This window comes from Prinia subflava, chromosome 5 (assembly GCF_021018805.1).
Source record: "Prinia subflava isolate CZ2003 ecotype Zambia chromosome 5, Cam_Psub_1.2, whole genome shotgun sequence".
NCBI classification, from domain to species: Eukaryota; Metazoa; Chordata; class Aves; order Passeriformes; family Cisticolidae; genus Prinia; species Prinia subflava.
In genome coordinates this window covers 52,355,502-52,377,326 of record NC_086251.1, presented here as the reverse complement: position 1 = coordinate 52,377,326, position 21,825 = coordinate 52,355,502, and the positions used below count along the sequence as shown (strand labels likewise).

The 21,825-nt window shown below is 37.3% G+C and overlaps 1 long non-coding RNA gene across 2 annotated transcripts in view; it reads left to right on the top strand.

Moving 5' to 3' along the window:
• LOC134551591 (uncharacterized) overlaps positions 1-21,825 on the top strand; it is a 142,451-nt gene that overhangs the window by 26,703 nt on the left and 93,923 nt on the right. For both annotated transcript variants that reach the window (XR_010080594.1, XR_010080593.1), the window contains exons 3-4: positions 3,548-3,652; positions 20,122-20,185. This is a non-coding gene — a long non-coding RNA (uncharacterized LOC134551591). The remainder of the gene's footprint in view (positions 1-3,547; positions 3,653-20,121; positions 20,186-21,825) is intronic.

The following is a 21,825-nucleotide window of genomic DNA, read 5'->3' as shown; positions in this document are numbered from 1 at the left end:
GGGTTGCACTTCATTTTGCACTGTCCTGGGTGCCATGGGTGATGATCACCCTGGTGTCATGGGTGATGTGCTTGCTGCCTTGTGGGAAGGACAACTCCTATCTTCCTTTTGGCATATTAGATAGAGTTGCATTGAGAAACAAAAAGATCACTTTTGGGTGCAAACATCAAATTTGGCATTCAAAATTATAGCTTATGCTGAATATCTGCTGAAATTCTTCAGAAGAAAACATTCTGTATGTTTTACTAATGCATGTATTACTAATCTGCCAAGCCTCTGAGGCTATTGGGGTAAAACTGGGGTTTCTTTCACAGCTTGTGATCTGGCTGATCTGGTCTGTTTGCAATATACAATATTTATCACTTGTGGAGCTTGACTAGTATCATAAATCAATTGGGTGCTACTCAAGTAATGTTTGAGCTGGAGTTAAGCTGTAAGTGAATTATGGGATGATTTCATATGGTGGTCATCAGCCACAGATAGTTATGTGAGGGAAACGGACCAGAGCTTTATATCCAAATTCTTTCCTATATTCTACTTTTAGTAAAGTTATGTTGCACCTGCTTCCTGTCTTATACACGTGCTGATTGAAGACAAGAATAAAGTGATTGTGTAAGAGGATTTTTTTAAAATATAAACAATATATTAATAAACAGTAGGTGGTAAAAGATTACCAAATTAAACAAGGCAGAACAAGTTCAAGATTTCAGAAGTATTTTCATTGTGAGTTGTTGATGCCTGAAAGTCCATTCTTTTGGGGACATGCATAACATAAAGGCCTTTCTTTTAATGTTCTCTTTCTGACTCTGATAGTTGCATAATAAAATCTTAAAATGTGGTGTTTAAGGATTACAACAGGAAAAGATTTGACATAGCAGCAGTTTGAGCACAGTCTGCTAGTTGTACTAAGCTTTCAGTTTCCAAATCAAACTTTTTGTCTGTGTCCTTCTGATGGTCTTTCTTTCAGAAATTGGAGCAGTATAGTTGGACCATGGAGTTTAATCAGTGAAACAGGGTAGGTCTGTTCTGATCTGTTCCCAGTTGAGGCTGGGATTGAGGAAATCTGCAGTCTCCTTCTGTTACAAATATTACAGTCATTTCTGCACACCTCATGCTGCATCATATACACTCAGAACCAGAATTTATCTCTGGCAAGAGCTGTGTTTCCTGAATTATGTTTGGCATGCTTGTTCTCAGTTGTGAAGTATTTATCCATTTCCTGGTGTCAGCTACTGAATCCATAGGGATTATGGTCCCTTTTAAATAAAATCCAATCTTGTCATCTGCTACTGAATCCAAGAATTATTATCACTTGTTTCATGGACTTCTTATCAACAGCTTATTTTGGCCTATTGGTCTTGAAAGATTTTCATTACACCTTATCAGTACCTGGTTTTACTAATTCATGATGTGGCTGAAGTTGAAATGAAGGTGGCTCTGCCATCTAGTTTGATTTAGATCTATTGCTGACTTACTAATATGAGCAAAAAATGGCAGCTGAGCGTCTGTCTGCCTTTTTCTGTAATAAATGTACATAAAGAATCTCTGCATCTGCTAACTGATGCTGCAGATTGCTTTCCCTTCAGTGAAAGTCTTTCCAAATGGTCTCCAAAGCAGCAAGAATAGATGCTTGTGGTTGTTTTTCCTGGCATATCACTGGTGTATGGAGATACATCTTTCTGCTTCCTCTGTTTCTGTCACTGCATTTTATAGGTTGGCCATTAATTTTTCTGTCAAATTGCAGTCTGGAGCATATGTGTTAGATGGCATCTACAATACATGGCACCTGCGTGCTCCATACTGTTTGCTTAGTTCTGTATCAGTACATTATCATTATATTCCTTTCACTGATCACTTCAGTTGCTCTTTCAATGAGTGGCATGTTTCAAAGACTAGGTCTATTGCTTTATTGACTTATTTGCTTCTATTATTTCTGAGATTAATTGTGCGTGCCAAGAATGAGAACTCTGCAGTATAAACATTTTTCTTCTCAGTATTCAATGCAATTACTTATTCAGGTAAAGGCAAAACAAAACACTTTTGCATCTACTGTTCTTTCTACTGAGCTCCTTGAATATTTTGATGATCTGTTCCAGCATTTGGGGGCATTATTCCAACAGGACTGTCCTGATCATCTTCCCCCCCAACTATAGCCTCTCAGTGTTATACCAATGATTTTTTTTCTCCTTCCACTATAAATTCTGCAGGGACACATAGTTCTGGTGTTCAGTTTTACTGCCTGTACACAGATTTTGTCTGGAAATCCACCATGGCTGGCATCGTTCCATGTTGAAGATTTCCTTTGTTTCTCACTCTTATTTTGTCTCTTCATAAATTGTGTTTTCTATATTATTGTGGAACTCACAAGATCGACCTCTGCTGTCATCTTCCATATGCCACATGCTGAGTAGTAACATAAGAAAACAACACATTTCTTAAGGCTTCAAATTGAGAGAGCTGCAACAGAGCTGAAGCCTTGTGGCAAGCCAGTGTTCCCAGATGGGAAAGACTACATTTAAGGCCTTTGGTGCTATTAATTTTTAAATGCTGCAAAGAATGAATAAAGTGTGAGTGAGGCCTGATGAGACTGACAGGGATGGAGGTGCCTGAGCTAACTGTGCTATGCCACTGCCCCTGACTTCTCCCTGGCTTCATTTTGGAGCAGTCTTGATATGAGGTCAGTGAGGCATTTCCAGTGGGAATAGACTTGCCAAAATATGCCTTTATACTCTAGTGCTATGCTGGTGGGGATGTGGTGCTCAGCAGGTGGAGGGGAGAGGCTGCTACAAAGATGGTTGCACTGGGAGAGGTAGGATTCAGGTGCAAGGTTGCTGAGCTGTTTCGAGGGGTTTTCACTCCTTTTAGTCCATTCTGATTAGCTGATATTGATATGAGGGCAATATTTTTACAAATTTATGATGAAATGTAAACCTTCTTTGTTGCAATTCTGTCTATATTTACAAACTTCCAGTTCCCTGAATGCCAGAAATAAACATGAGAGGCTCATTGCTTTAGCAGTCTCCTCAGATAATTGTCTACCCTTAGCCCCTCTTTCTTGCTTCATTTCTTTATCAAAATCATCCTACATGCTCTCTAGTTGTCTCTGGGGCTTTCCCACTGCCTACTCTATCTCTGCCTGTATTTTGCCCTTTCTCATCCTTGGTGAACTCAACTGAACAACATCCATTGCCCTGAATTTGAACTTAGTCCCTAAGGAAAATTGCAGTGGTTGGTTCTTTTACGAAGGCCTCTGTTTTGGGTGATGACCTTCAGTGTTTCTTCTCTTCCATGGAAGTGTTGTAACCAGCTTTTTACATTTAGCCTACTACGTTACACTCAATAAAATGTGACCCCTAAATTCAACTCTACTATCAGACAGATTAGCTATTTATGTTTATAAATGTCACCGGGATTTTTTGTATGCTGTCAGACTCGAGTGCTCCTTTTCCCCACATCAAGTTTTCCTTGTTTTGCATAGACTCCTTGTTTCAGAATAGAAAATAATTGACTTTTAGGGTCACTCAGGGAAGATATTTTGTTTTCCCAGGTTTCTGGGTGGAGCACTTCAGCCAATCACATTTATTTAAGAAGATCTCTCAGACATTTGAACTTGACCCTATTTCCTGGCAATAACACCTGGCAAGAGAGCTAGGTAAGTTAAACTGCAGATATATTAAAGATTTATTTTAGGTAAAGCCTGTTTGTAAGATGTTTGTATGCCAAGTTATGTCTGGAGTAAACTTTTATAGCAAACACTAAATCACAGGCAAGCAGTACAGAAAGAATTGTAAAGGGGAGCAAACTAGAAAGGCTGACAGATCTGTAGCTATAATAAAAATGGTGGGGAGAATTCTACGGCATTATCTTAGATAATTGCCAGAGTCGTAAAATCCAGATTTTTCTGTCTTCAAGACTCCTGGGAACTGCTGGAGAAGAAGAAAATTAAATGTAATGGTTCATATATAATTCAGAATTTTGTTGCTTTTTATCATTCTCAAAAGAGTAAAAGTGACCTACTTTCTATATGTTGTAGTTTAGTGGGAAATTCCCCCGACTCCCAGTGTTAGCATGCTTGTTCTCCTCTTAAGCAGGTGCTAACTCCCATCTCTGCTTTACTACTGCTGGCATAGTATGTGCTAAATGTGTTGTGACATTCTTTTCTCTCAGTGTATAGTGGAGATGGTCGTGCTCCTTCCCAAATTCCAGTTTTGTTAAGCTTCTGGGATTAATGCAGGATCTAAATTAATTTTTTGTATGCTAGTTGTCAACCACAGCCGAAGTAATTGAATAACAAGCTCTCCTCTAAGATTTGTGTGTTTAGAATCAATGTTACATGTAATGATGACTTGAGAGAGAAAAAAAAAGATAAAGCTCAAAGACATGGATAAAAAGGCATCACTTCTTTATTTGTTACAATGTATGTTTGGAATAAATTTTGGAAGAATAATTAGAAATGTTCTTGGAACTCAGAGGAGAGTCAATATTAGCTCCATTGTAAGGATGGATTTGAACTGGAAATATTTCAGTCCAGAAGACTTCTTCCATTCCATGTTTACAAAATCCAAGGAGAACGGTCTAAAAAATCTAGGCGAGGAAAACTAGGAAATTGGACTTAAGGCTACACATCAAGGCTATCTCCATTTACAGTGCAATATTACAGAAGTATGCTAGAGAGAGTATGAAACCAATCACTTCTGATCCTGCCCTTCTAGAAGAGCCAATATTTAGTTTACTAGATCTAGCTCTATATGGAGGAAAAGGAGATAAATTTAATGAGTTTATGCTTTCCAATCATATCACTGAATTTATTTATGATTGAGGAAATTCTTCAAAATTTTCAGTTATTTTCCTATTCCCTTCATGGATAGAGACAGTTAAGGGAACATATTAATCCTCTTTTGCTGAAAAAAGAATTTTTTTGACCAATAAAGGATTCTAGGTTGTAGGATGGACAGTGGTCAATTACTTTTCCAAAAAGAAGTGGCTACACAGTTTGATTCTCAAGTGTACGTACAAGAAGCAAAACAAAATAATGCTTTTTATTAAATGAAATGTATCCTTTAGAACTGTTTGTGGGGAAATATTCAAAAGATAATCATGGTTCTCTTTAGCCATATTCTATTTAGTTACTTACTTGAAGTAAGCAGTTTCCTCCAGGTATGGATGTTATACCTGTTAGCAAGAGGACTTGTTCCTATATTTTTGTTTTACTTTTTTGCTCCAAGTCTTAGGAGTTGGGAGTTTGGTTCCAAAGGGAATGAATTTACGTATGCAGGACACGTTGTTCAAGGAGCTAATACTTACAGTAAACAGAGGTTGCTTAACTGTTGAGTAATGCTACAATAGTTATTTCCAATATTTTGCAAGAAACAATGTTCATGCAGTGTTTTACCACTAGCAATTTGTTAGTGGTTTTGATTTAATGCCAAAACAATCTCTAAAGGCTGTAATTTCAAAAACATGGAGCATCACACATGGGGAACTATACCCTCTTTATACTTTTGTAAGGTAAGACATACATAAAAGAGGCACAGTTTTTTTCTCCCATTCATGGTAGTTCAAAATCTAAATAGTGTAAGAACACTCTTGTGACATCACAAATAGTAAAATATATCCATTGAAAGGAGATGCACATGTGTGCAACTTACATTACAGGTTAAGGAGAAAGTCTTTAAAAATGCTTAAAGAAAATCTTTCTCAATGAATTACTTCAGGAGGGCAGATACAATCTGAAGTGGCCATATTTTCTCTTCTGTTTTTGGAGCAGTGATGTGTTTACATTATAGTTAGGTCAAACCTAGCAGTACTACAAGTCTATATACAATTCTTTGTACAGTGTATTACATTTATTGTGATTAATATTTGAATAGAGGAAGTTTTAAAGTGACTGAAAATAAATGATCTCTAAACTGTCCTTGGATCTCCCTCACTCCAGATCCTATAAACATTCAGAATAGTGCTCTACTTAGCATATTTCTTTGTAGCTTAACAGTATCGCTGGAAGTTTTCCTTTCCACTGGAAATAGGAGGCAATTTCCTAGTGGAGGTAAGCTTTAGCAAACACTTCTAATAATGCATTTCTCACCTAGTTCTTCCATTTCAGATAGAAGCCAGTTCTTGTTTTAAAGAAGGAGAACTAAAGGATAAGGCAGATGAAATGCCTTTGAAATATCTTACTGTTATTAAGTGGCAGAGAGAAGCTAAGGGTTTTATCTGCTATGCTTTTGCTTTCTCTATTGTTGTGAATTTATGGACATCTATATAAGTATACACATATTTACATGTCTATATTGAATCAGACACAGTCCTGAGGTAGAGTTAACGCCTCCTTTTCTCTAATTAGACATTTAAGTCTGAAATACTGAAGACTAAGCATGAATATTCTGAAGGGAAACTAGGAGTTTCCCAACATTTCTTCCACCACTTTAACAGCTGTTTCTTTGCTGGTGCAGTCCTATTATTATCACCTTCTTTAAAAATAGCAACATAAGATCCTCTCGGTCTGAAGTTAGTAAATTCATGTGTATTTTCTCATGTGGTACAATACTGTTCATACTTACATACACATGTTTTTTTTTCACAGAATTATGTACATTGCATTAGCTGTCATGGGTTTTCATTCAGTTCCAAGCTAACTGGTCTTTGACAGCTTCATTTTGTTAAAATCTGAATGAAACTTTAGGTGGCCCTTTGGAAGGCTTGCCTTCAATGAGGACCTAGAATTTAAGATATGAGACATATTAACTGATTATTATTTCCATTAAACTGACTCCCAGTTAGCAGCCACTTGTGAAAGTAACTATAAAAGTAGGTTTCTTAACAATTTCTTTTCTCAAATAATTAATTTTTTTAATAACTAGGAGCAGAAACTGTATCAGGGAGTCTGTGTGGCTACACTTACACCTTTTAATAAAGAAAACCCAGGACATATTTAGGTGTTCACACTAACTTCACCCTCTAGATCTTGCTTTGCAGATAATATATTCCTTTAAAATACTCTATGTCTCATATTCTCTGTTGAAGCATCCACAGGAGAAGACTGGCTTTCCATACACATGGTGGTACATGGAAAAATATCTGCAATGGTTTGTCAGACACTTCATTAAATTTTTGATGGGATGCTAGCTTGTTAGCTTAAAGGCAAAGTGTGAAGCCGTGTCTTGTAACATGGAGAAAGAGCACAGTACAGTCTCATGAAGGAAAGAACCTTGTGCAGGGTACCCGTGACTCTAGCTAGAGAGGCAGGTTAATAGTGAATGAAGATGCTGGGAAAGACTGTGCTTTGGGCTGGAAAAGTGAGTATAGAGTTATCTGGAAAATGATTGTGGGAAGGAGATGAAGACATCCCAAGCAGGACAGGTTCCAGCCACCCAAATGCATGTCAGGGGTGCTTGGGAAGATATCTGCAGCAGTGCAAGACATGATGTAATCACAGATGCAGAATGAAATATATGCCCTTTGTTGTGAAAAATGGTCCCACATCCTTTCTTTGGTATTGTTAAAATAGCTTAAATAGAAAGCAAAGGAAGATACAAAATAAAGCAGAAATTAGTGCAAAAAATGCAGCGTGATGAAGAGGAGCTAATGAGGTAGATTGAGAGTGTTGAGGTGGAAATGGTGTTAACGAAATGAAAATAATACTTCCGTAGAAATTATATATGAGAATGAAGGGAGTGAAATGAGAAAGCTGAATGTAATTCCATTCCTGTGGAACTGACTAGCATGAAAGGAAAAATGGAGGAAATGTCAAGGAGGCAGCAGATAAAAGGAAGGTTGAGTTAGGGTGGTAGAGGAAAAGATTTTCACACAGATTCTTGTATTTTCTCCAGTATGTTTAGCTGCTTATTGCCTTTCAGAACTGATAAATTTCTGATGATTGGATGTCAGAATATTTTGTTCCACAAAGGAAAATTTTGCTGATGGTATTTCATAGACTTGTTTTGTGTGCCATTTCTTGTCATTAACCATGTCTTCTTCATATTGCTCTTTAAACCTGATGTAATGCTGGTTTATACATCTCCTCCTAAAGAAACACTCAATATGAGCAAGTCATAAAAATATTCTACAGTTTGCCAACACTTGAGGGCAGGAACACTCAGACATTTTTGAATACTTTGGTTCTAATTTAGCACTAACTGGAACATACCTCATCTCCACAGTGTTATTTTCTTTAGAAAAGAACATTGGTTTCTTATACAGAACAAAAGGATGATCATTAAAACCCATCTGTGGGCCTCCTTCATAAACAGAAGCATGAGATAACCCAGAGAGCTTTTGCACAGCAGTACATTGAAACTTCATGTCAGGAAGTTTGCAATGCTCAGAGATTGTTGGGAAATAAAAAAGCAGAAATCCTTAACTATTAATCAACTGAACCAGTAAGCAACTAAAACTCAATTAACACTCCAGCAGATATGAATGTGTCCATTGATATTGCATTCCTAGAATTCAAGTAGTAGCAATAGCTGTAAAGTGTTCATATTTGGGTTTCTAAAAACTTATGAAGAACTTCTTCCTCTAGAGGAGTAGAAATACATTTGACAAAAATGGTGAAGTCTTTTCAGTATCCACTTGACACACATATTTTTCCACCAGTGAACATTAGTTGGACCACTACATCTGTGAAATACACAGAGAAAAGCTGGTCAAGAAAAGGAAAAATTTACCAAGCAGGGATACAAATTTTGGAGCAGGAATTATCAAAAATTCTTATCTTCCGTGTGAGAGGATGCTAGAAAATGTTAATATTTTAGATTTAGTTGGATCGGAGGTGGTAAAAATTCAGATTTAGATATTGGGGATACATAGAAACACTACACAATAAAAAATTGTGCTTGATATATGGACCATTATTAGTAAAATTAAAAGGAGCTGGCCACCCTATTTTTCTGGGTTCAAAAAAGTCCAAAATTGCACCACTTGGCTGTTGAAAATGGGTGACCTTCATATTTCTTTTCCTGAAGGTGAGTGTATATGAATGAGATGAGCAAGGATGTCAACTAGCAATATGTCAGCTATGGCAAGTGGGTTGTTCATATCCAGGCTGTTGCCAAGGAGAAAATGCAAACTAAATGAGGAGTCACTTCTCCATGGTGAAAGGTGGAAGGACGTACCTTGCGTTCGTGGCAGTACTAGATGATGTACTATAAAAGACTGCTGTATTTTACCCCTTGATCTCTAGAATACTGTAAAAGGGAAGAATATGTGGAGAACCTTGAAATTCAGAGCCAATTATTCTTCCCAAGCTTTGCATGGTTCTCAGGATGGTGAGTAATGGGTTGCTGTTCTGCACAGCAGCACAGCTGTACAGCTACTGGATTTGCTTCAACAAAACATCAACTTTTCAGTAAAAAATTGGCTGCAAGAAGATAACAGATGTACAAAAGAAAAAAGGGGAAGAATTGCTCTTAACATCTTTATATTTTGTTTACTAGAAAATTTTAAAGGGAGAAAAAGCTTAACTGTTATGGCAAGTTGTTATTTTTGCCCTTATAAACTATTTTTATTGTACTAATTTATTCATATTATTGTACCAGAGATAAGAGCACTGTTGTTGTAGCTTGGCAGGTTCATAGTCAACCTTCCTTTTCCAAATACTTGTATCTTTGGTACTATTTTAATGGCAACAGAAGCTGGCAAGAATCTATGGCTACACTTCTTGTTCCTTTAAAGAATGAAAACCACTCTGGTTAACTCTTGTCTTTGTTTAGTCTATTGTTTCAGTTTCTTTGAAAAGACAATGGCAGACATTTTACGGGAGAGAATTATGGTTCAGTCTCTAAGAAGTTTATTTCTGTTTGCTAACTAACTAGTCTTTTGGGGGCTTTGTATTTCTTATAATATAGTAGCAGTCATGGACACTAATTCCCAAATATGGGCTTGTAATTCCTGCTTGGGGTTAGAGTCACAGAAATATAAAAGGCACAAGAACTAGGAATAGTGACATAATCCCAGAAGTGTTACAGAAAGAGAGGTCATGATGCCTTTAAGAGAAGCTGTGATTGGAAATGTTCTGGACTTACTGTGCTAGTAAACCTATTGTCCTCATTACATGAACTCTTTGTGGGCACCATACAAACACATAACAAAAAAGCTGTCTTCTGCCCAGAAAAGCCCATTTTCTAATTTGCAGCTTCTTTGAGGAGCTACTGTCCACAATAAATCTCAAAAGGTTGCTTTCTGTTAACAATCCATTAGAGTTTTCACTGAAGCAAGCACTGAACTCGGGCAGCGCTGACCTGCACGTGCTCCTGAGTGTTTACACTGGAGTGGCTCTGGTGCTCACACTCCATCCTGTTCCTGCCAGTGTCATAAAAGCTGGTGTTTGCAGAGGCATGGAAGGGCAGGGAAGCAGGCAGTGATACTTCCTGAGAACAGTTTCCCAGTGCTGCAACACTTTGAAAGTCAGAGACTTCTTGAACCAGAAATAATGATGTGCGTTTGAGATGTCTTTGCCTCAGCGGATTTCTCTTCCATGAACTTGTCTAGGTTTCTATTGAACCCATGTCATCTACACCTGGGGCAGAGTGTTCTAGTCCAAGATTGCATATCATTGTGAATGTGCCTTCTTTTGCTTGTTTAGAGGCTGATACCTGCTAAGTTTCCAGGAGAGGAAAGTACTGCTTGTTAGGACAAGAAGTACTTTCTTGGGATGACCCCAGATAAAAGAGGTAACCAAATGCACACTTGTTTTACAGCAAAAAAAAAAAAAAAGAATATTATGATACTGTAGATACCAATGCTTTTAAAGAATATGTATTTTAATAATTAACAACTTCTATAGGTGATAGCTAACGGATAAAATATCAGGAAAAATCACTAGTGATAGAAAAAAAAACCCCAAAAACCAGCAAGGAAGAATCTCTAAACTATTGTTCTGCCTAGAAGACCCAGTGTACATAACCCAGTGTACATAAACAAGAACCAGTGTTCTTGTTTACAGCCTTGGAAGACAAGACAGACAAGTGTGTATTTTTTGTTTATGCATCAGTGAATTTTTTACATATAGTGGTTCAGGGATTACATCACACAAGGTATTTACTCTCCATCTCTTTTTACAATCACTTTTAGATATGGTATGTCTACAGCATAGTTACAAAAGTTATTTAAATTAACCTACCCGGAACTTCATGCTGCTGCAGCTAAATTGTGCAACTGGATTCTTAGTTTACTGCTAGCAGCATTTCCTCTCCACTGTGGTAAAATGCCAGGTAAACACACACCTTGACTTCCAAAAGTGACCACAAGAGTCTTCATTTGCTACTCTTTTTTCAAATATATTTTTCACTACTTGATAAATTGAATGGGCAATTGATCAGAAACAGAACATGTATTGACACATTTGCATATCTTGCAAGTAGTTTTGCATGTTGTACAAACAGAAATTCACTCTATAGTTTCACATGGATGCTTAAAATAATTATTAAACAAGTCTTTGTTTTCATGCTGGGCTGAGGTTTCCTTCCACATCTGTAGCAAATTGTCCTAAGGAACATTGATTCAAAAGAACCAGATTGTCTTTTAGTAGCATGGTTAGGATAGGCAGATGAGTCATGAAGAAGATTACTGTTATAGTTGATGTCAGGAAAAAAGCCCCCAGTTTTATGTATTATATTTCAGCAAGTAAAATACATAAAAATTTGGTTTCTTTAGCAAGATCATCTGGTTTCACTAAGTCTTCTGCCACCCTTTGAGCAGTCTGCCTTCTATGTCTGAGGGATATGAATGGATGAAATGCTAGAAAAATAAAAAAAGTTAGAAGTTTATGTGCCGGTACTATTGCCACTTGACAATTCTCCAGCACGTGGTTGATGGTTAAGGTTTCTGCATCATACATAATAATTCCAGGTGACTTTTGCAGACTGCATTTAACTTGAGTGGTACCTGATATAATTTAATGAGCAAATTGCCCTTTATCTGAACAGTGGATCCTGTACCACCAGTTCTTGCAGCTTTCTCTGCAAACAACATAAATAACTGCCCTTTCTGAGTTATTCCTTTCCCTTTTTTGGAGAGTATTAGACCTCGTCCATCTTCCTGGTAGTGAGGGAGAGCTGTGTTACACTGTTAGAAATCAAGACAATCTACGTTACAAAAGAATGCTTTTCTTCAGGGCACTGTTTTGCAAAGTATGTATGTGTGGCAGGAGAGGTTTTTTGTTTTCTTTTTTTTAACTCGAGGCAGATTGTATATAAATTAAAAGGTCAGGAAGCCCAATGTGAACTGCTGGATTATACAGTAAGATTTGAAGAAATGACATTAGGATAATACAGTAGGAAAACCCAGTGTGAACCAGGCTTCTTGAAAAGGGATTAAAATATACAATAATTTGTTATAATACTTAATATAGGGAGTAGGAAATGAGCCGAAGTAGAAATGATATTATTCTTGCCGGTATTCCAAAGACGAGCCATGTATATTAAAAGGCAGTTAAATAATCATGGAAGTTATGCTTTGACATTTGTGTTCTTCTCTCATAATTCTACACATGGCCACATGTAACTATGACAGGTGAAGTCAACTTTTTGGAAACAATTCTAAAAAGTTCTGGTTTCAGCTGCAGATGTCAAATCTCATCCTAGTGCTGTTTCTGATTTTTGTCTTGCATAGTAAATGGGCATTGGCAAAAATCCAGAGAGTAATAGTGTAAACCTGACTTTAAGTTTTGAGTTGGACACATAAGGAAGAAATTTCTGATTTATAGCATAATTTGAAAACCCAACTTAGACAAGAATTAAATATTCTATCCATATCTGATTTGCTTTTGATTGATGATCTATAGCTGGTGTGGCTATTATTTCTGTGAAAAACTGCTCAGTTTTCTTGAAGCATTTCTCCCTACGCTGTTTTACCATCTGTTGATGAATATAAGTAAATATTGTTATTGTACAGATACTCTCTAGTCTGACCTGTAACGTGTGATCCAAATTAAATCTTGGCTCTCTGGGGAGTTGCTGATTTTTAGTGGTTCTGAGTATATGTGACTGAGAGTGTGTGTAAAAACCACAAACCACCAAGGTCATATTTATTTATTTATTTGCTTTGGAGACCTTACCCCTACTTGGGGAGGGGGTGCTAGAAATCTGGGTGCATGAGGTAAGTTCTCCTTACATATGGAGTGAATTAGGAAAGGCTGAGAGAGAAAAATACTGCATTTTCCAGCGTGCATCATTATGAAAGTGGGATATGTGTTAAGCAGCTGCCAACTTTACATGCTGAGCAGAATACTGACAGTAAGCTTGTCATCTTTAAGTTGCTCATTTTACCAGTATGTTTCTCTTTGGTCTTGATGTGGAAGGGGGTGGGGGGGAGCTTAGGCAATCTCAAATATATTAAGTAGTGAAGCACACCAAGTTAGAATTGTTTAAATGGAAAATTTAACCACATTAATAGTGCATCATCTTTTTTCTATTAAGAGAAAAAATCCAGCAAAGGTTACAGGACAAAATTTAAATATAACCAAGTCAAATAAAGACAGAGTGGCCCCATGGTGGGAAAAGTATTAGCCTAAAACAGCTTGAGAGGAAACAAACACATAGCAGGTCTATTTTCTGTATCTGTAAATAAATACAAAATTAAACACTGAAAATTGACCTAAGAGGCTCTCCTTGATTTTGGAAGAGATAATTCACTGGAAATGTCAGAATAACAACAGGCAAATGTCAGGTGTAGGTGAAGAAAGAACAAAATCTTAAATACTATCCAGAAAAGTAATCAAATAACACCAACAGTGTGTGGAATGATATTCTTTTGGGTTATAGTTTTTTACATTATATAATTCTCAGTAAGTAAAGGAAGACATGGGGAAGGGCTTACTTTTCTGCATTTTTAAAAATTAGGCCATTTTTCCAGATGTCTCAGTACAGATCCAGTTGGGCAAGACAAAAGGGTATTCTGCTGTTTCATTGAATACAACTCTTTGTAAATTTAACACACTACATTTATATAGTATTTGGCTTAGCAGCTACCTGAACTGATGCAGAGAAAGCAGATGAAATATACTCAAAATTAATATCTTGTGCTTTCACTTGTGTTAAGAAATATTTTCCTCACTGAAATATGAAATGCTAGTGTGAACTGAAATTAAATCTTTAGAATAGGAAAACATCTAGGACTTCATTTCCAAAGATATAGAAAGCAAAATGAGTGCAAAACATATTCTGTGAATCAACCATATAATTCCAATATGAATAATGAAATAAATTTTAATGGTATTACTAGAGGGTGAATTAAGCAGTTTCCAGCTGATTAAAATGACATTGTGCACTTTGAAACAACACTGAATAAGGCATCAGATTGGAAACCTTGTGATCAGAGAAATATTCAAAAGTTCTGATCAAGTATATAGTAAAAACAAGCCTGAATCAATGTCCTTTGTACCCTTATTCAAAGTAAACCAAAATGACAAGGTATGTAACATTCCTGTTAGTGTATAATTCAGAATAACTTCCATGATTCAAATGAATGCATAATGACTACTCCTGGCTTCTGCTAGGAACTCTATGTCCCCTTTTCTGGACAGCAGAGATGATTTCAGCTGTATACCCTGCATGCTGGCATTAAAGAAACGTTTTCACTGACTCCCTCAGTTCCAAAGTTTAACTCGAAGTGTTAAAAGCGTTTCTACTAAATATAAACCAGGTTTTCCACTAGCTCTTTTATGTTTTTGATTTCTCAATATTTCTCAGTATTTCTCTTGATTTGGCAGGTCAGTCTGTTTATAGAGGCACTGACCATGATTACCTTCCGTTGGTCTTGCTTTTGCAGGAGGCAATTGGAACTTTGTAGGATCAGGGTTTTATTTAAAAATTCCCAGAGTTCTTCTGATTGAGAGATGAAGAGAGACAGAAGGAGACAAAAAACTTGATGGTTTTTAAACAAATATATTTTTAAAGTGTATTTGCATAATGGCAACATTCCTAATTGAAAAAATTTTAAGAAACATCAAACTTGTCCTAATCTGCAAAAGTCCTGCTATAAAAAGGAACACTCCAAGAGCTAGTAGTCTAAACACGCTAACATAGAAAGGTTCAAGTTTAGGAATATAAAGCTGGTGAGGATCAGCCTTGGGTTTCTTCTTGAGTTGTTGCTGTGAGCTACAAAATAGCTATCATTTGATGTTTCTGGGTTCAGCTTTATCTGAAGCATTTTGGTGTAAAAATTATAGGGGAAAAGTACAGTTCTAATAATACAAAACTGACAGAACTGATTTTGCTCAAAAGTAAGCAAAAATTGCTGTGGATTGGAATGAAATTTGTTAAGTATTGGCACTAGCACAGCTTGTTTTAGTACTGCAATTAGAACAAGTCTGCAGCCTTCATATATCCAAACTGACATCGTCTGGAATGACTTTTCCAAAAGAGTAGTATGGTGAAGAACAGAGTAATGTGTAGGCATTCTCAGCAGTGGCATGCCAAACAATGAACCATGTGATTTACTTGTTCACTTTTTAAATAAGAAACTGCTACAACATGAGTGAATTTCCCTACATCCACCCAGAAGGCTGGACACGGTGCAAAAACTGATAATTTAAGTGTGTGACTGGGACACATCTTTAAGAAAGCTTTATCTTACACCATGGTATAAAATGATCTCCTGATTTGTAAATAGTTTTCCCAGATTAATTATAATCCTGCAATTCAGGAATATTTTAAATCACCCTGATTATACAGAGAGATTCTAGTCTTTATGTGTATACACATGATATACATAATTAGAGAAATGTGCTTCATTCAAACCAACTGCAATCATGAAATTACTTTTTCATATTAAACTTTACAGGAGGCTGTGATTACATCCTTTTAATATGAGTTCCCTGCAATTCCCAAGCTCTCAAATGTTTCAAACCAGCTGTAGTAGTAGGACTTTTAATTATATTCTTGCTTAGTGAGTGACATATAGCTCTTTCACAGTTTGAATTAGCCCTGGACAAACAGATAGGAGTAATGTGAACTAAAAAACTAAATGCAGAACAGCTGTGGACAGAAATGAATGCCTTGATTGAAAACATTCTCCTGGTAGTTTTCTTGAATATTGCTATGGTACAAAAATTGCTTTTATATTATAGGTTTTCTAAAGTGACAGGTGTCCTTTAGAGCAGCTTTCCTGTGCTTTTACCTTTAATTTTGAAAATTAAGTTGTTAATTTGCAATTTACTTCTATATATTGAAAAAGGCAGCACATTATTATTCCTGCAGTGATTAAACCCCCTTTCCCCCAAAAATGCATCTGGACAGAATCTTTTCTGAGGAATGGTCTAGCCTGCATTGGGTATAATTTCTGATGATTTAGAGGTCATTAATGAGCTTGCTGTAATTGAAAAATAAACCATGAGATTACTGAACTGAGACATCCATTAAAAGTGTGTTTTTGATAAATTGTATTTCTCTTTTAAAAAAATTTAATTTAGAAAATATGAACATTTTCTTTTAAAAATATAACCTGTGCCATTATAAATATACCAAAATCCTTAAGTGAATACTTAATATTTGTTGCATTTTTACTTAGAGTAGAGAAAGGTAATAGTATCATACAGAAAAATTACCTGAGCCTTATTTCCATCACAGTATCAATTCTTCAGTGCCATGGGAGTTTTTGGAAACTAAACAAGAAAAGTATGACAAAACCTCCAAAACAAGACTGTCTTAAAGTATGGTCTTTGGAAATGACACTTCAAACTGCCCAGGTGCAGTTGGATTGTTAACTGTGTCAGCAAAAGCTCAGAATCCAACTGATTTGATTTGGTGTTTCTCAGCTCAGTAGCACCTCATGTAACCAACCACAAAACTTTGAAACAAACAACTCAGGACAAGAATCCAGAACAGTTGTAAAAACATAGATTTTTCTCTTTGTCTTGAAGAAGTTGTGTTATTGCTGAGCATGACTTTTCATAACCGGCTGTGATTCTAAATTCACTTTCTATCAGCTTTGTCTCGTTCATACTCAGGATTTAGCAAAGTGTTCAAATAGACATCACAAATCTCTGTTGACTTCCATAGATAACCACTGAACATGAACTGAAATGTAGAGACTTGCTTTTAATATCAGCGTGATATTAGCCTGAGATAAGTGTTACAATGCTTGCTGGGGACTTGGTATGACTAGAGACATACCCCTGCAGAGTCGGCTGACAAACTCTGGCAGCATGAGGCAGAAACCTCAAGTTCTTTGGAATGGCAATATTTTGGAGGAGTGATATCACTTGTTTCAGCTCAAAACCTCTTAAGGACGTCCTTTACTTTGGGAGGTTGAAAGTATGTACCAAGCTTTTCCTGAAGAGTCAAGTGGGAAAATTTTCTCCTGGAGAAATTCAGTCCAAAAATCTAACTCACATACATTGACTGTCTCTTCTGCTGGAGGAACGTGTCTCTCTTAACCAGTTACAGAACGTGTCACAGGCAGCTAGTTTAGCTACCTAACTCCAATACTTGGCTTGGGAATATGCGTAAAATACCCAGAGCAGTGTATCAACGACATTCTGAATGGTGCCATTTTTGTCCATTTCGCAGGACATAACTACCAGAAGGATCTACACTAAGCTCTGAAATCTCTGACTTAATGCTTGAACATGTAGCACTGCTAGTGCTGAATACCCTCTTTGCATAAGAAGTTTCTATAAGCCTATGCAGTTCGCTTGGATCAAACAATATCACTACTCAGAAATTAAATTCTGGATTCCTTGGCCAGATCTTCAGTTGTATGAAGGGTTATTGCAATCTTCTAGCTGATATTGATAAGTAAATGTAATATTTTCCACTAGAAAAAATAGCTAAAGTCAGAAAATTTCAGTTTATACAGCATGAATTGTTTATATGGCCGACATTTGCATCACCTGCAGCTTCTTAAATACAATTGGGGTTTTTACATTACAAGATAAGCTTCATGAAGCTATATTAGAGGAAGAACAGAGAATGAAGGCAAATGTGGATTTTGCAATTACATCTGAGCATAAATTGGTTTGCTTCATATTGCTTCCAAGTTTTCTGTTCTCTTATTTTGGATTAAAATGAACTAGTTTAAACACAAACCAGTGCAATTACAAAGAAAAACTATTGTTCTTTGATTTTTGTGCTTTGATAAAAGTGATGCCGTTTTCTTAAAAATCTGATGTTCAACCTGAATGCTTAGGCTATTTCAAGGGAACTTAGAACAGCTAGTTTTCACCAACAAAATTTAAACTTTAAGTAATACTCTTTGTCCGGGCTGTCTGAATGTGAATTGAGCATGTTTTACAAGATCCTAAAAGCAGGCTACAAAAATGCTGCTTTCTTAACTCCTTTTGGTAGAAATGGATTCCTGTGTAGTATTTTCAGAATCCCTCACCACAGTTAGTTTTGTTCTGGAATCTAACAGTCATTTGCTTTTTCAGCTGAAGCAAAACAAAATAAACAATGCAAAATTGTCCTGAAAATGAACACTGACAATAAAAGCCCAGCTGCTGTAAGAGGAAGCTGTTAAAACTTAGGGGTAAATCACAAACTCTGAAGGGCCTTCCTAGGATATATCCACAAAGGAGTGGGAGGACAGTCTTTGCCTTCCTTTACTTAGGCAGCATGAGAAGGACAGCTCAGCCAGATCTTGGACATGAAATTTCTTCCCACTAATGAGAACTATTTTTAAAGCACTTAGAATGTTTTGTTAGCTATAGTAATAATAATGGAGTTTTTAATATAGCTTCACTCTGTCTAGACAGATCTATATCTAGCTGAAAATGATGAGAACAAAAAGAAGAGAAACAGATTTATTTCTGAATTCAAACATCTCTAATTCCAAAAGTTGCGCTGAGTTCCCGCCACCCACCATGCTGAAATGACACCAGTGTACAAGAAGTTGGCAGAACATGATGCTTATAGCAAACATGCACTGTTACTTTTTTGGATTGCACCAGGCAATCACTGTCATGTTTAGCAGCCAGGGCTCAAAGGTTGCTGTGTTTGGCCAGAGCTGATATCAAAAGTCAGGTGGCCCAGTTACACAAAGAGAACGAGAATTTGGTGTGAACCAAGCAGATGTGTCCCCAGACTCCTGCAGATCAGCACAGCTCACCTGTCCTGTCCCACCTAGAAACCTCTGGCCCTGCACCTTTGCACCACAGGCCAAGCAGCCTCGCAACCTTTCATCCTTCCAGTGCAAGCAAATGCTGGGTTCCTCCTGCAGCAGCCACATTCCCTCAAGCTGCAGGTAATCTCTCACAAACCTGTGCCATATGTGACCTTCTACCCCCAGAGAAGCTCTCTGCTTCCTTCCCTTGCCCAAGGAGCAGCTCTTCCTCCGGGAGCAGCTCCCTCAAGTCAAGCAGCTGCCTCAAACTTTTCTGTAGAGCAACTGCCCTCTTGTTGCCTAAGGTGCTATTTTCCCCATACCACCTACCAGGTGCTTCGTGGTTTAACAGTTATACAGGATAAATTATAGCTTTCACATGAAGGGTATTCCGCAGTTTTTATTCTATGTATTGTCTGGCATTGGGAATTTGGGTAGCTCCTGAATGACAAAGATGATTCCCCAGACTAATTGTCCCTCACTGAACCTTTCATTCTTTTCCTAATGTTAAAAGGTGCATTTCAACATTGTTTCAGGATGTTGTGAGTCTTCAGGTTTTTTTCTGCTAGAATGTCCAATGCTTCAGCTCCACTGAAAGTAAAGAGCATGACTGCAATGCTGACCATTTTTCTTTTAGTGATTCATAACCCTCCTCAGGCACAGTGCAACTCTGTGGAAATGTTCAGTGGTTTTCCATATTTCTGGATGTTTTAAACTCTGCTTATTACTGTGATCTAGAATTCTGGTATTTCCATCAATTAAAAAAAGCCTTGAGAAAATGTGCTTGCACACCTACTCATTGGGAGGGGAAGAAAGGGGGGAAATACTGGGTAGGGGTGGCAGTGTTTTACTGTGGTGAAAGCATCAAGCTGTTGTTATATCCTTAATGCCAAACTGGGGAACTGCACAAAGATCCTCTGCTACCTCAACCCAAATTCCCAAATCCTCAAACCCCTCCAGATATCCTTTATTTCACCAGATATCACCCATCCAGCAATCTCATCTTCCCTGATCTCTATGTACCAAGGCCTTCCCACTCATGATCAGTCTACTCCAGTACTATTGATGTTTTTTCTTTGCCAGGTCACCCCAGACTCCTGAGATTGTCTTGAGGCTTTCTCCTCCACTGCGTCCTAGATACTCATCTGTAAGTTCCCTATTTCTGTCTACATTCAAATCCTTTTCCACCTGTGCGTTCACCCCATTAGCCTCCCTCCCCATTCCAAGTCTCTGTGTCTGTGGGAACAATTACTGAAAAGTCCATTTCTGTTTTTAAAGCTATGGATTTATGAACCTTCCCCATGTCCTTTTTTATTCCCTTGGATGCTAGCGCCTGCTAGCTGGCTGAACTTATCCCCTTTCTTGGATCTGCCCTCAGAAATAAACATGCCCCAGCTCTTGTTTCTGGCAGAACTCCAAGAAAACCTGGACACTGGCTGCAATAATCAAAAATATGCTCTGATGGCAAAGGAAAACAAGAGAAGTTTGGGATGAAGGGTCTGTATAGAGCCCTGTATGAACTGCTGTCCTTCAGTTCTTGATTTATTACCCCTGGTACACTTTGCTCTTGGTCCTGTAATTACTTGGGGCAAGAAGGCCAGCTCCTAAAGGCCCACTTAAATCAGCATCTGTGGTCTAACTGATCAGCAGTACTTAAGATGAACTTCAGTGTGACATAACTGGTCCCAACTGAAAGGTACATTGCTGCACAACATATGCAAAATACATGATCATGCGAAGGATGAACAAATTCCTTGGCTTTGTTCTCCAGTTCTGTAATCTCTTCCATCTGGGAACATCCCTGCACCCAGTCAGAGCCCTCAGGGTCTCCATGGAGTTCTGTCCTCCCCTGCCGTGGCTCTGGCCGTGAAGCAGCAGCATCTGAAATGATCCTTGAAATGACTTTGCTAAAGCTCTTGCTTCCATAGGTGATTTTGTGGGGCTTTAATGAGGTTGAGGGAGAAGCAGAATGAACAGGGAGAAGGAACATGGGTTTGTGCCAGAACATGTGGTGGATAGTAGTATTCTGATTTCTAAAATGGAGGTGTTGCAGCCAATGAGCTCAGTATTTCCCATATTAATGAATTTTAAGGTTGGCAAGAAGCTGCTTAGACAAACAGAAGAAGCGTAACTAGGAAGGATAAGAAATACTCAGTTAATATTATTCTCCCCACCCATATTTGTATGTACACAAAACCCTCTGTGTTTATTTTAAATTCTACTCAGATTAAACAATGAAATGACTTCAAGTGACCAGTTTGGCAACAGCTTAAAAATATTATATCCAGAGATAATTTTATTCCCAAACTGAATTATATGTAGCAAACTGCAAGTTAGTAATTTGGCCATGAAAGAAATAATAAGATAAAAAAGGATTTCTTATTGTCAGTCAGCCATATGTATTCCAGAACAATTAATGTTTTTGAATATTTGGATGCGGTTTTTGTATTGGCCCTTGCTGGGAAGATAGTAAAGTGACAGTGAAAAAGAGTAGTATAAAATTTTAATTCTCTTGATACTGATTCTAGAGTAGGAATATTTTCCCCCTCAGTTATTGACCTAAACATCCATTTTGATTTTATTAAATCCTGAAAGGGATGATGCTTTAGGGTTTTTTCTTTTTTAACCAAAAATAAGTTAAAACACTTTTTTTTGCCGGTTTCTTAGCATTGCAAAGCCTGCTGAAAGGAGACAGTATTTGTTTATCGTAGACTCTTCAATTTTTTGAAGGTTTCCATTGGAACTACTGTAGAAAGACAGTATTTTGCACATTTACTATTGTGTATT